Source organism: Erinaceus europaeus, chromosome 3, assembly GCF_950295315.1.
Source record: "Erinaceus europaeus chromosome 3, mEriEur2.1, whole genome shotgun sequence".
Taxonomy (NCBI): Eukaryota; Metazoa; Chordata; class Mammalia; order Eulipotyphla; family Erinaceidae; genus Erinaceus; species Erinaceus europaeus.
The window spans coordinates 42,295,271-42,309,722 of record NC_080164.1 but is presented as its reverse complement, the minus strand read 5'-3'; positions in this window follow the sequence as shown (position 1 = coordinate 42,309,722).

Here is a 14,452-nt window from a genome sequence, read left to right as displayed (position 1 = left end):
AACTGTATCCACCTGACATATGAAAAGAAAAAAGGACTAGAACTAAGTCCTAGGAAATGCCCATTTTGATTGCATTAATGACACAAAGTGCAAGTTCTGCCACTGTATAACTACCTAGCATATAAGAAAAAATGGGTTGACTGAGTCCTGGGAATGCCAATCTTGTCTGCATAGGCAGCACATGGGTGTCAGGATTTTCCCTAGACCTTGTTTTTTTGTTTTAACCAACAACCAGATTGTGGTTGGTTATTGTAGCAGCAGCAAGAAAGAAATACAAATGGTAACAGTTGGAGAACATTCGTTAGTGACAACAGTTTTTACTGTGCCCTGAATCTGACTACTTTTTCTTTTTACTAGTGATTTAATATTGATTTACAAAATTATGAGACAGCAGGGGTATAATTCCACACCTTCCCACCACCACCAAAGTTCTATGTCCCCATTCACTTTACTACAAGCTACAGTAGTTCTTCCAAGGTTGATAACGGTTGACTATTATATATATGCCCTTTTTTTCTACTTTCCAAGTCGCACCTATACCTGTTGCTACTTCCAAATGTCCTCCCCCCCACCTCTGGGTCCTAGTAGAATTGGCCTTCTGGTCATCTTCCCATAACATTGCTCTTCTCTGGGGGTATGAACCACCATTTTAGGGGAGGGGTGCAGAAGGTGGGAGTTATGTAATTGCTTCTCTGCTGGATATGGGTGTTGGCAAATTGGTCCATATCCTCAGCCTTTTTTTTTTTTTTCAAATTAGTGATTTAATGATTTACAAGATTGTAAGATAATAGGGGTATAATGCCCATAAGTTCCCACCACAAGAGTTATGTGTCCCATCCTCTCCATCGGGAACTTACCTATTCTTTATCCCTCTAGGAGTATGGACAAATATTCTTTTGTGGCTGCAGAAGTTTGGATTTCTGGTTTCTGTAATTGCTCCTCTGCTGGACATGGGTGTTGACAGGTCAACCCATGCCCCTAGCCTGCTTCTTTTCCTCTTTTCTCCCCTCCTCTCCTCTCCCCTCCCCTCCTCTCCCCTCTTTCCCCTCCCTTCCTCTCCCCTGCCCTTTCCTTCCCTCCTCTCTTCTCCATATATATAGTTGTTGTTGGCTAGAGACTGAAATTGAGAGGGGAGGGAGTAATAGAGGGAGACAGAAAAACACCTGCAGCTCTGCTTCACCACTCCTAAATCTTCCTCCCTGCAGGTGGGGAACAGCAGCTTGAACCTGGGCTCTTGTGCACTGTAATGTGTATTCCCAGCCTGTTTCTATCTTTCCTTAGTGAGGTGGGGCTTTGGAGAGGTGAGGTTCTGGGACACATCGGTGAAGTTGTCTGCCCAGGGAACTGACTACTATTTCTTACAGAAGCCACAGCTATGGCCTCACATGATTAAGAGAAGAGACCTTCCTGGGATTTTGAATTGTTAACTCTTCCTCACTTTCTGCATTCCTATAAGAATACTTGCAAGTGAAAATTCATGTGTAGTACTATGCCTTTGCTTTCTAGAGAATGTATTCCAGGGTACCAAATGAAATGCTGCTTGTAACTGCTTGTTGGTGAAGAGATAGTTTGGTTTGAGGTGTTGTCCTGGTGGCAAATCCTGGTTGCTCTAACATCAAAGGAAATGTTTTAAGGGAGACTACTGAGCAAGAGCTAAATACTCAGTACAGAATATGATTGCTTTAACAAAGTGGTGGAATAGCATTTCCCTTCAACCTTCCCTTTATTCACAATAGATATTTGTTTTGAAAACCTAAGGGTTTTCTTAATCAAGCCCTTGTCCGCAATGTGCTGGAAAGCTACAATGTGACTGTTAAGTGTTATGATTCTCAATAGCCTAACAAAGGACTCTTCTGTGGTCTTAAGATACTATGCTTTATATGCTTGTGCCTTCCCACTCACTCTTCAGTATTAACCAGATGTGATGATTCTACTTTTTTTAAAAAAATTTTTTATTTGTTATTGGATAGAGACAGAGAAATTGAGAGAGAAGGGGGAGATAGGAAGAGAGACAGAGATGCCTGCAGACCTGCTTCACCACCTGTGAAGTGACTCCTCTGCAGGTGGGAAGCCGGGGGCTCAAACCAGGATCCTTATGTTGGTCCTTGCGCTTTGTGCCATGTGTGCTTAACCTGCTGCGCTTTGGCCCGACTCCCCTGATTGCCCCGGCCAGCGGGGCGAGAACAGGGGCTAGGAACCCTGGGACCTGGAATGAAAGGGACAGGAGACACAAAGAACGACAGCAAGACAGGATTCTGATCGAGCTGCAAAATTTTATTGTGTTTACAGGCATTATAAGGCTTTGGGGAAGGGGGAGTGCAGGAGGAGGAGGGGGAGCAGTTATCAGGGTGGAATGTCCCTTGCAACATACGTAGCCGAAACTATGTCTATTAACTATAACTATGTGGTGTGTCACTTGATTTCTGGTAAATGGCCTACCTGCGGGGGAAATAGAAACTTATCTTGAGGGCTTTCGTTGTTTCAAAGGCTTATCTTCTATAAAGCAGAGAATGGCTCTTGGCACCTGATTATACTTCTTAAAGTAGTAGAGTTATGTATACTCAAGACCATTGCACACAAAGTCAAAAATGCATACAGTTTAATGGTGTTTTAGTATAATAACAAAGTTATATAAATATCACAATTCTAAAACATTTTAATTGGGCAGGGGTAACTGCTTAATGATTATGCAGAGACTCGTGCCTGAAGCTCCAAAGTCCAGGTTCAGTCCCCTGCACCACCATAAGCCAGAGCTGATCAGTGATTTCGTAAAAAATTAAATAAATAAATAAAAGAAACATTTTAATCAGCCCCCCAATTTTTTTTTAAAGAATTTATTTATTCACAAGAAAGATAGGAGAGAGAAAGAACCAGATATCACTCTGGTACATGTGCTGCTGGGGATTGAACTTGGGACCTCATGGTTGAGAATCCAGTGCTTTATCCACTGTGCCACCTCCCGGACCACCCAAAAAAAAAAATCTTGTTTCTTTTAATAGTGCCTTTCCTTTTTCCTTGTTGTCTCCTCACCAGTCTTAGGCAACCACTAATTATTTTCTGTCTTTATAAATTGCCCTATTTAGGATATTTCACTCAAATGAAATCATATGCTACATAACTACTTGTGACTGGTTTCTCTCAGCACAATATTTTCCAAATTGTACTGTATGTTAGCATGGACTGTTTCAACTTTTTAATATATATATATCCCATATCATGTAATAATGTGTGACTTCACATTACAGTTTCTGTTTTGTCTGTGTCTGTTATTTGTGGACAGAGACTATTACTCTATGTAGCAAATATTCAATAAATATTTGATATAAGATATAATTTAAGGTATAAATTATTGAGAGAGAAAGAGAACCAGAGCTGCTAGGATCAACTGTCTAATACCTTATCCACAGTGTCACTTTATTTTCAAGTTTTTGGAAAAGGGAAGCAAACATGCTTTGAAAGGGTCACAAAAGTTTAAAGAAAATGGTCTATTTACATGTTTCTGTCTATCTACAATTGGTTTCTGTGATACTAAGTGATCTTCATAATGAATGATACCTAGTTGAGTTGAACATGAACCCTAAATCAAGTATGAACCAGGCGCAAGGGGACCACTTGACCTTGATCAAGCTCTTTCCACTTAGGTCAAGATTGTTTTTTCCAAACCTGAAGATTTGGATTTTATTGCCAAGAGTGGCTGTTTATTTCAGTAAGGTCCTGGATCTATTAGCAAGTAAATTGTATTTGACAAATAAATGTTCATTTACTTATTGAGTACTTAACATTAGCAGATAGTACTCTGGTGCTTTTGTGGTAACTATCAAGATTTTTTTTCTTTTTTTACATAATGTGGGAAATGAACATTTTTTAAAAAAATAATTTATTTTTGAGAGAGATGCAGAGAGAGAGAGAGAGAGAGAGAGAGAAACACCAGAGCACTGCTCAGCTCTGGCTTATGGTGGTGTGGGGGATTGTACCTGGGACTTTGGAGCCTTAGGCATGAGAATCTGTTTGCATAACCATTATGCTATTTCCCCCGCCCCAAGAATTCTTTAAGATAGAGGATTGCTATGACCTTGGGGCCTTGAGTAAGATTAGTAATCTCCCTACAGAAAAACAAGTCATGTCCAGCTGATTGAGTTTTCATTTAAATTTAGTTAAATGAAGCTAATTCTCACACATCATGACCTTTTTCTTTTTTGGTGCCTGGCACTGAAACCAGTACTTCATACTATGTGAAGCACAGTTTCTACCACTGAACCACATCCCTGGCTCTATATGATATTTTCTACATGTACTAATACTTCTGACCAGAATTCACAAGCTCCCTGTGCTTGATCAATGTTTTTTTTTTTTTTAAATTTTTTTATAGTTTTTATAGGTCAGAGAATTAGGGGTGAAAGAGAGACATCTGCAGCATTGCTTCACCATTTGTGAAACTTTCCCTTGCAGATGGGAACCAGTGGCTTGGACCCAAATCTTTATGTAAGTATTGTGTGCATTCAACTGGGTACACCGTTGCCTAACCCTACAAAGTTCCCTGTGAGTGACCCTCAGTGCAGGGAGCCTTATTGGTTGGGGAAGTTATTTACTATGCATAGCAATTGCTTTTAAAATTATAATATATTCCTGTTTTAGTAATCTTTTAAATAATATTTTATTTATTTCCTTTTGTTGCCTTTGTTGTTTTATTATTGTAGTTATTGTTATTGTTGTCACAAGCAGTGAAGCAAGTCTGCAGGTGTCTGTTTTTCTCTTCCCCTCTCTGTCTTCCCCTCCTCTCTCCACTTCTCTCTGTTCTATCCAACAATAAAAACATCAATAACAATAACTACAACAATAAAACAACAAGGGCAACAAAAGGGAATAAATAAATATAAAACTAAAAAAAAGAAGTTATGGAACAATATTCAATGGAATACTACTCTACATTTAAGAAAGATGATACTGTGTTCTTCAGGACAAAATGGATGGAATTTGAGGTGATTATACTTAGTAAAGTAAGTAAGGAGGTAAGATAACTACCAAATGGTTTCACTTGTATTTGTCAAATAGAAAATTTAAACACGAGAGTGGGGTTAAGTGCAGGTTAAAGTGCAAGGACCGGCGTTAAGGATCCTGGTTTGAGCCCCTGGCTTCGCACCAGCAGGGAAGTCACTTCACAAGCAGTGAAGTAGGTCTACAGGTGTCTATCTTTCTCTACTCTGTTCCCCTCCTCCATTTCTTTCTGTTTCTTTTTTTAAAATTTCTGTTCTATCCAACAACAAAGACATCAATAGTAGTAACTACAACAACAAGGGCAACAAAAGGAATAAATAAATATAAAACTATTTAAAAAAGAAATAAAAAGAAAATTTAAACACATGAACTTGCAAAAAAAAAAGTAACGGGCTCGGGCAGTAGCGCAGCAGGTTAAGCATATGTTGGCTCAAAGTGCAAGGATCGGAGTAAGGACCCTACAGGGGAGACTCTTCACAGGCAGTGTCTGCAGGTGTCTTTCTCCCACTCTGTCTTCCCCTCCTCTCTCGATTTCTCTCTGGTCTATCCATCAATGAATGACAACAACAATAATGACCACAACAAGGCTACAACAACAAGGGCAATAAAAAGGGGGAAAAATGGCATCTGGGAGCAGTGGATTCATGGTGCAAGCACTGAGCCCCAGCAACAACCCTGGAGGCAAAAATAAATAAAAATAAAATAAAATAAAAGTAACCAAACTGCAGACTCCAAGACTTTATGAGAACTATAGTGATTATCAGGTAAGGATGAGGAGAACACAGAACTTTGGTGGTGGGTGTGGGGTATTACTATATTCCTGTAGTTTTATAATTTTGTAAATCACTATTAAAACACTAATAAAAATTAAAAAATAGGTATCAGCAAAATTAAAGCGACCTGTATATTTTCTCCAGTACACTGGCATAACTGGCTGCTCCCTTGGTGATTGCCAGGTGCTGGAATTGTAAAAATGATGCTGGGGACAGTTAAGAGTGTTAGCCAGATAAATTTCTGGTCCTGGTACAAGGAGTAGGATAGTCACCATTTCCAGATAGGAAGGAGACTGTAATAGGACCAGACCCCCAAAATGGGTTTTGCTTCCGATACAAAGATGTCTATTGAAGAAAGTAAAAATGATTAGCCACAGATGTGCTTATATTTTACTCTGCTGTGCAGATATTCCCATGTTCCTGACAAATGGCTTGTTTTCCTTTCATCTGAGCTGTCTCACTTGAAAATAAAGGTCTCAAGTGAGGTGACTTCATGTTGCAACATTACACCAGCCTGCCAACTAGCTTCCAAGTTATAATAGCGATATCCCTGTCATGAGCACACTATTGAGCCTAGAGAATAGATTTAAATCATATGTATTTCTGTAGTTTGACTCTAAATTTTCCCTGAGCTGAGCTGTTTCTAGAACAAACTTTATCACCTTCTGGGAGTTTAGTAAGTCATAAAAATTCTAAGGTTTAATGAATCTTTTGTGCTGCCATGAGACTTGTCTTCTTGTGTACACTTTTTAGAAAAATTTCTTTCACAAGTGTGTAAGTATGGCTAGTCTGAACAACTAGGGGGCTATAGGTTTGAACTCCTGGACAGCTGAAAATACATCTAGAACTTTTGTGTCGCCCACCCCCTCCACACATAACACTTGCAGGTATTTCTTGGTATCCAAGTTAGGGACTGGTTTCAGGATTCCTGTCATCTTCCCTGCCAAAGTTTGAGGGTATTAGTGCCCGTGGATTTCACTTTCAGAGGAGTCAATCAGCATTCTTTTTGGTTGGTAAGTTCATGAATGCAGAATTCACAGCTAGAAAAAGAAATCTACATAAGCAGACCCTCACTATTTAAACCCATGTTGCTCAAATATCAATTATGCACAGCTTCTCAGAGCATTCTGGTTAAGAAAACAAGGCAATGACTTTCATACGTACATATGCTATGTGAAAAGGAAAACATGTCAGACTGAGAGTGATGATACTTGAGTTCTTTCAACAAAGTCACTAAACAAGGTTAGAAGGTGTCTGAGAGCAGACATTCGAGGAACACTGGGAATTGCTGGACTATTATTGTGAAGGTTTTTGATGTAACACTACCATCTAGTGGGAAATGTGGTCAGAAAAAAATTCAAGGTATTCCTGATAACAATCTTTTAACCCCTTTGAAGGAAATATTGGGGGGGGTGTCTTTTATTTATTGTGGGGGTTTATTTTTAATGTTAGTCAAATGTTATTAAGCCAGAATATTTTATTCATTGGAGTCACAACATGTGAATGGATGATACATAAAATAAAAAATTTGCAATCAAGTAATTTTGGGTAATCCAAGGTAAAACAAACAAATTTTAAATATCATCTGTGAATAATATGTATATGTGCATATATATTTATTTTTTGCCTCCAGGGTTATCACTGGTTGCCTGCACTAAGAATCCACTGCTCCTGGCAGCCAGTTTTTCTAATTTTTGTTGTTGTTGTTGCTGTTGTTTTTGTTGGATAGGACAAAGAGAGAAATTGAGAGAGGAAGGGAAAATAGAGAGGGGGAGAGAAAGATAAACTTGCTTTACCGATTGTGAAACAACCCCCCCTGCAAGGTGGGGAGCTGTGGCTCAAACCAGAATCCTTGCACTGGCCCTTGTGCTGTGTACTATATGTACTAGGTGTGCCACCACCTGCCCCCTTATTAATCATACTTTATTATTAATTAGAGATTTCTCAAATATTAATATGTTACTTCATATTTGTACTTTTAAAGACTCAAGATATACAATACATTCTTAATTCTAGGCTGAAATTTATTTACCTGGTAATATTTTTGGAGTTGAGGATTTGACTTACAAATAAGTGTATATATAATGTAGTTAGAAGCATGTCTCCAAATATAAAATCAATAGCAATGCTAATAGTAATACCTAAACTTTCACTGAGAATAAGTATAGATTCTTCCACATTTATTTGAATATTAGTTTCTTTTTTTCTTGGAGTATCTCATGGGAATATGTACCACATAATACATTCCAATCACAGATCAAAATTTAAAAATTGACCTAATTATGTTATCAGAATGGTTATCATAATTTAGTTGATTGTGCATTTACTTTGCCACTCTTATTATGCAAATTACTTTCACCATTATGATATAATCAGTGGTTTGAAATTCAACAATCAGAGCATCTAAGAGAAAGTGAAGTATGACTAAAAATAGTAAATTCATCAGGGCCATAGAAAAATGTCCTCTGGAAGAATAGTGAGGACACAAGGAATTAATATGACTTAAAAAGAGATTCAAATTGCGGAACCAGACACATTAAGACTGTAGAAAACTTACAGTGCTATTGTAAGATATTAAAAATTTCTGGACAGGAAAAATAGCTTATGTGATAGTATACTGCCATGTGCACAGCCCAGGTTTGAACATAGCCCCCACTGCACTGAGGGGAGATTTGTTGCTGTGGCTTTCACTTTCTTTCTGTCTGTTGTTTTTTTTTGTTTGTTTTGTTTTTGTTTTTTTAATTTTTTGCTTCGCCATTTTGTTGCCCTTGTTTTTTTTATTGCTGTTATTGATGTCGTCATTGTTGGATAGGACAGAGAGAAATGGAGAAAGGAGGGGAAGACAGAGAGGGAGGAGAGAAAGACAACTGCAGACCTATTTCACCACCTGTGAAGCGACTCCCCTGCAGGTGGGGAGCTGGGTCTCAAACTGGGATCCTTACTCGGGTCCTTGCGGTTTGCGCCACCTGCACTTAACCCGCTGCGCTATTGCATGCCTCCTATTTTTATTTACAGAAAGAAAACACTGGGAGTCACAGTGGGTTAAGCGCAGGTGGCGCAAACTGCAAGGACCCGCATAAGGATCCCGGTTCGAGCCTCCGGTCCCCACCTGCAGGGGAGTAGCTTCACAGGCAGTGAAGCAGGTCTACAGGTGTTTATCTTTCTCTCTTCCTTTCTGTCTTCCCCCCTCTCCATTTCTCTCTGTCCTATCCAACAACGACAACATAAATAATAACTACAACAATAAAACAACAAGGGCAACAAAAGAATAAAAGAAAGAAAACACTGACAAAAAACATAGGAAAAGAGGGGTACAACTCCACACAATTCTCACCACCAGAACTTCGTATCCTATCCCCTCCCCTGATAGCTTTCCTATTCTTTATCCTTCTGGGAGCATGGACCAAGGGACATTATGGGGTACAGAAGGTAGAAAGTCTGGCTTCTGTAATTGCTTCCCTCCTGAAAGTCTAAAAACCTAGATATAGACCAGGTCCCATGAGATAGGGCATATGTTCACATGTATCCATAAATTAGGGCAAAATTTATACCTGAAAGCTGTTGGGCAGTTTGCCAGCTCCCCCCTGCTTAACCCTGTGGTCTGTTTACATAATCACTGTTTTACCTGAGACCTGCCCTGCCTGCAGGGCACTGGTTTAATCCCCACTCTTCTTCGCTCTGCCCCCTCTCCTAGTCACACCCTGTTTCCCACTGTTTAATCCCCATTGGTTTGCACTCTTTTTGCTCCACCCTCTCTTCGTCACATCCTGTTTTCCACCCTACTATTTCCTTCTTGGTCAGTATAAATACAGCTTCTTTTCTGATTAAACACATTGGATTGCTTTCTGGCTCCGCAAGTCCAAGAGTCTCTCTCCTGCGAAGCTAGCCCGACACAAATTCCTGATCTTTCGGGGTATCTCCCTCTCCGGCGGGGTGGTCTCCAGGGGAAGGGTAACGGACTGGTTCTTTCTCACTCACGACGGGTGGCACGAAGTAAAAGACACCAGGGGACTCTTAGCGTGCCTAGAATCTGAGTCCTAGAATCCCAGAATCCTAGAGTCCGTTTATTAGCAAAGTGGACATGAGTTAAATAGAAAAGCAATGGAGGTAATTGTTGTTGAAATATGTCTGAAATTACAGGTCTCTTAACAGTCAGCATGCCCCTAAGGTAGGGGGCTGGTATGACAGGAATTGATGAGATACAAGACAGTTATTCTCCATGACACAAGCAACTTAATTATCCAAAGGTATTTGAGAGAAGCATAGGGGTTAAACCTGTAGGGTGAGACAGAAAGAAGATGGATATCAAAAGGCCATATAGTTTGGAATTTCTCGTCTGGGGTCTGAGGTGTGTGATGAAGTGTGTGATAAGGTGTGTTCTTCTGTGATCAGAAGGTGACTTTGAGTAAGTGAATCTGTGGCCATGTGGCCTGCAGTTAATGGAGGGAAGTACTGGGGTTTCTGTGGGCCTGAGAGTCAAGAAGGAAAGAACCAAGTCTGAGTTTCCCCCCTTATGCTCACCTCGGTTGAGAGAGACTTACCAAGAGGTTATCTTCTCAGACCTCCATCCAAAGACAGGGGTGGTTCTCCCTAAGCTCTATCAGGCTTACACATGGTCCCAACACTGATCCCTCTCCCACACAGCAGCCTAGGTTGGCTCCAGTCGCGTTCTCTCCAACCCAGAGAGCAGGTGCTCGGGAAGAAGCACCCTCAGGCTATCCCGGAAGAAAGCAAAAGTGTACAATAGATTGCAGTGAGTCAGTATATGCAGCAAACAAGTAGAAAGACCTAAAAAAACACCATAAAGTTCCTAATGAAATAGTGTCTACTTAGACTTAGATACCTTCCTCACCAGGACTGCAAAAGCTGAATAAGGTCATTTTACTTTTAAATAAAGATTTACGGGGCCAAGTGGTGACATACCTGGCTGAGCACATGTGTTATAACGTGCAAGGATCTGGGTTCAAGCTCTCCAGTCCCCACCTGCAAAAGGAAAGCTTCATGAGTGGTGAAGCAGTGCTGCAGGTGTCTCTCTGCCTCTTTCTCTCCCTCTCTATCACCCCTTCCTCTCAATTAATGGCTGTTTCTATGCAATAAATAAAAACAATAAAAAATATTTGTCAATTAATGTGTGTGTGTGTGGCGGGGAAGGAAATGGAGGTGGAAGAGGACATGGAAGGAAAGGAAGAAGAGAAGGGGGAGGAAGCATCCTAGGGATTGCCAAGGATTGAACCTGGGAGCTCATTCTTGAGAGTCCAAAGCCATTTCCACTGTGTCACTTCCGGGGTAACAATATGCAATTTTCTTTGCTTTCTTTGTCTTGATTTAAGATAGCAATGGGCTATCTTAAATCTAAAATGACAATGGGTTTAGATATCCAGTAAATATTTGTGGGATCCATGGGTGGGTATAGTAAATAAACAAGTAAAAGTGAGAATAATCCCAAAATTAATACAAAAATAAAAATTACTAGGGGCCAGACAGTGGCTCACCTGGTTAAGTACTCACATCACAGTGTGCAAGGACCCAGGTTCAAGCCTCTCGTCCCTATCTGCAGGGGAAAGCTTCATGAGTGATGAAGCAGGGCTGCAGGTGTCTCTTTGTCTTTCTCCCTCTCTATCTCCCCCTTCCTTCTCAACTTCTCTCTGTCTCTAACCAGAAATAAATAAATATATAAAAAATAGAAATTATTGCAACCAAAAGATTACAGTTACATCTCTTCGAGGGGCCTGGGCAGTAGTGCACTGGGTTAAAGGTTAAGCACATATATATATGGTACATCTCTTCAAACTAGTCATATGACAGTGAAATAACAATTAAAAAAATTTTTTTGTGTGATTAATGGTAGGTTACAAGATTGTAAGATTATAGTGTATAGTTCCATACCACAGATACTACCAAAGAAAATAATTATGTTTATTTAGCAAGTGGATAAGTAGAGGAATACGATGTTGACATTTGTTCAAGAATTAAATTACTACAGAAGAGCATAAAATAGAATTTAGAAGCCCAATATTGTGCTTTTCACTTCTGCTATGCTGGTCAACAATCTTAATATATTTTCGTATTTCGGATTTAAGCTTGTAGTTTTAATTGAGCCATCTTGTTTGAGACTCCCCTTGGAGTTACTTCCATCAGAGAATCAGAGAACTTCAAAAACATTTCTTTTTTTTTTAATAATTTATTTCTTTATTGGGGAATTAATGCTTTACATTCAACAGTAAATACAATAGTTTGAACATTCATAACATTCCCCAGATTCCCATTTAACAATACAACCCCCACTATTTCATTCATCATTTTTCATGGACCTGTATTCTCCCCACCCACCCACCCACCCCAGAGTCTTTTACTTTGGTGTAATACTCCAATTCCATTTCAGGTTCGACTTGTGTTTTCTTTTCTGGTCTTGTTTTTCAACTTCTGCCTGAGAGTGAGATCATCCCATATTCATCCTTCTGTTTCTGACTTATTTCACTCAACATGATTTTTTCAAGGTCCATCCAAGATCGGCTAAAAACGGTGAAGTCACCATTTTTTACAGCTGAGTAGTATTCCATTGTGTATATATACCACAACTTGCTCAGCCACTCATCTGTTGTTGGACACCTGGGTTGCTTCCAGGTTTTGGCTATTACAAATTGTGCTGCCAAGAACATATGTGTACACAGATCTTTTTGGATGGATGTGTTGGGTTCCTTAGGATATATCCCCAGGAGGGGAATTGCAGGGTCATAGGGTAGGTCCATTTCTAGCCTTCTGAGAGTTCTCCAGACTGTTCTCCACAGAGGTTGGACCAATTTACATTCCCACCAGCAGTGCAGGAGGGTTCCTTTGACCCCACACCCTCTCCAGCATTTGCTGCTGTTACCTTTTCTGATGTATGACATTCTCATAGGAGTGAAGTGGTATCTCATTGTTGTCTTTATTTGCATTTTTCTGATAATCAGAGACTTGGAGCATTTTTTCATGTGTTTCTCGGCCCTTTGGATCTCTTCTGTGGTGAATATTCTGTCCAAGTCCTCCCCCCATTTTTGGATGGGGTTATTTGTTGTCTTGTTGTTGAGTCTGGCAAGCTCTTTATATATATTGGTTATTAAACTCTTATCTGATGTATGGCATGTAAAGATCTTCTCCCATTCTGTGAGGGGTCTCTTGGTTTGGGTAGTGGTTTCTTTTGCTGTGAAGAAGCTTTTAATTTGATGTAGTCCCATAGGTTTATACTTGCCTTAGTCTTCCTTGTAATTGGATTAGTTTCATTGAAAATGTCTTTAAAATTTATGCGGAAAAAAGTTCTGCCAATATTTTCCTCTAAGTATCTGATAGTTTGTGGTCTAACATCCAAGTCCTTGATCCACTTGGAATTTACTTTTGTATTTGGTGAAATACAGTGATTCAGTTTCATTCTTCTGCATGTTTCAACCCATTGTTTCCAACACCATTTGTTGAAGAGACTCTGCTTTCCCCATGTAATAGTCTGGGCCCCTTTGTCAAAGATTAGATGTCCATACGTGTGGGGCCTCATTTCTGCGCTCTCAATTCTATTCCACTGGTCAGTGTGTCTGTTCATGTTCCAGTACCAAGCAGTTTTGATGACAATGGCCCTATAATACAATTTGAGATCTGGGAGTGTGATGCCTCCAGTTCTGTTCTTTTTTTCTCAAGATTGTTTTGGCAATTCTAGGTCTTTTCTGGTTTCAGATAAACATTTGTAGCATTTTTTCTATTCTCCTAAAAAATGTGCTTGGGATCTTGATGGGGATAGCATTAAATTTGTAGATGGCTCTGGGTAGTATATTCATTTTGATGATGTTAATTCTCCCAACCCATGAACATGGAATATCTTTCCACTTCTTTGTGTCTTTTTCAATTTCTTTGAGTAGTGACTCATAATTTTCAGTATACAAGTCTTTCACTTCTTTGGTTAGGTTTACTCCTAGATATTTTATTGTTTCTGATGCTATAGAAAAAGGAACTGATTTCTGGATTTCAATTTCTTCTAACTTAGTGTTTGCATAGAGGAATGCCACTGACTTTTGAATGTTAATTTTATAGCCTGACACCTTACTGTATTGCCTGATGATTTCCAAAAGCTTCTTGCTGGATTCCTTAGGTTTTTCCATGTATACTATCATGTCATTTGCAAATAAGGAGAGTTTGACTTCTTCTCTTCCAATCTGTATCCCTTTAATTCCTTGCTCCTGCCTGATTGCTATGGCAAGAACTTCCAACACTATGTTGAATAGTAATGGTGATAGTGGGCATCCCTGTCTAGTACCTGATCTGAGGGGAAATGCTTCCAGTTTTTCACCATTGAGTATGATGTTGGCTGTAGGTTTGCTATATATAGACTCCACTATCTTCAGGAATTTTCCATCTATTCCCATTTTTTGTAGTGTTTTGATCATAAAGGGATGTTGTATTTTGTCAAAGGCTTTCTCTGCATCTATTGATATGACCATGTGGTTTTTGGTCTTGCTTTTGTTGATGTGGTGGATCACATTGATTGATTTACGTATATTAAACCAACCTTGCATGCCTGGGATAAACCCCACTTGGTCATGATGAACAATCTTTTTGATATACTGCTGTATCCGGTTGGCTAGAATTTTGTTCAATATTTTCGCATCTCTGTTCATCAGAGATATTGGTCTGTAGTTTTCTTTTTTGGTTGTGTCCCTGTC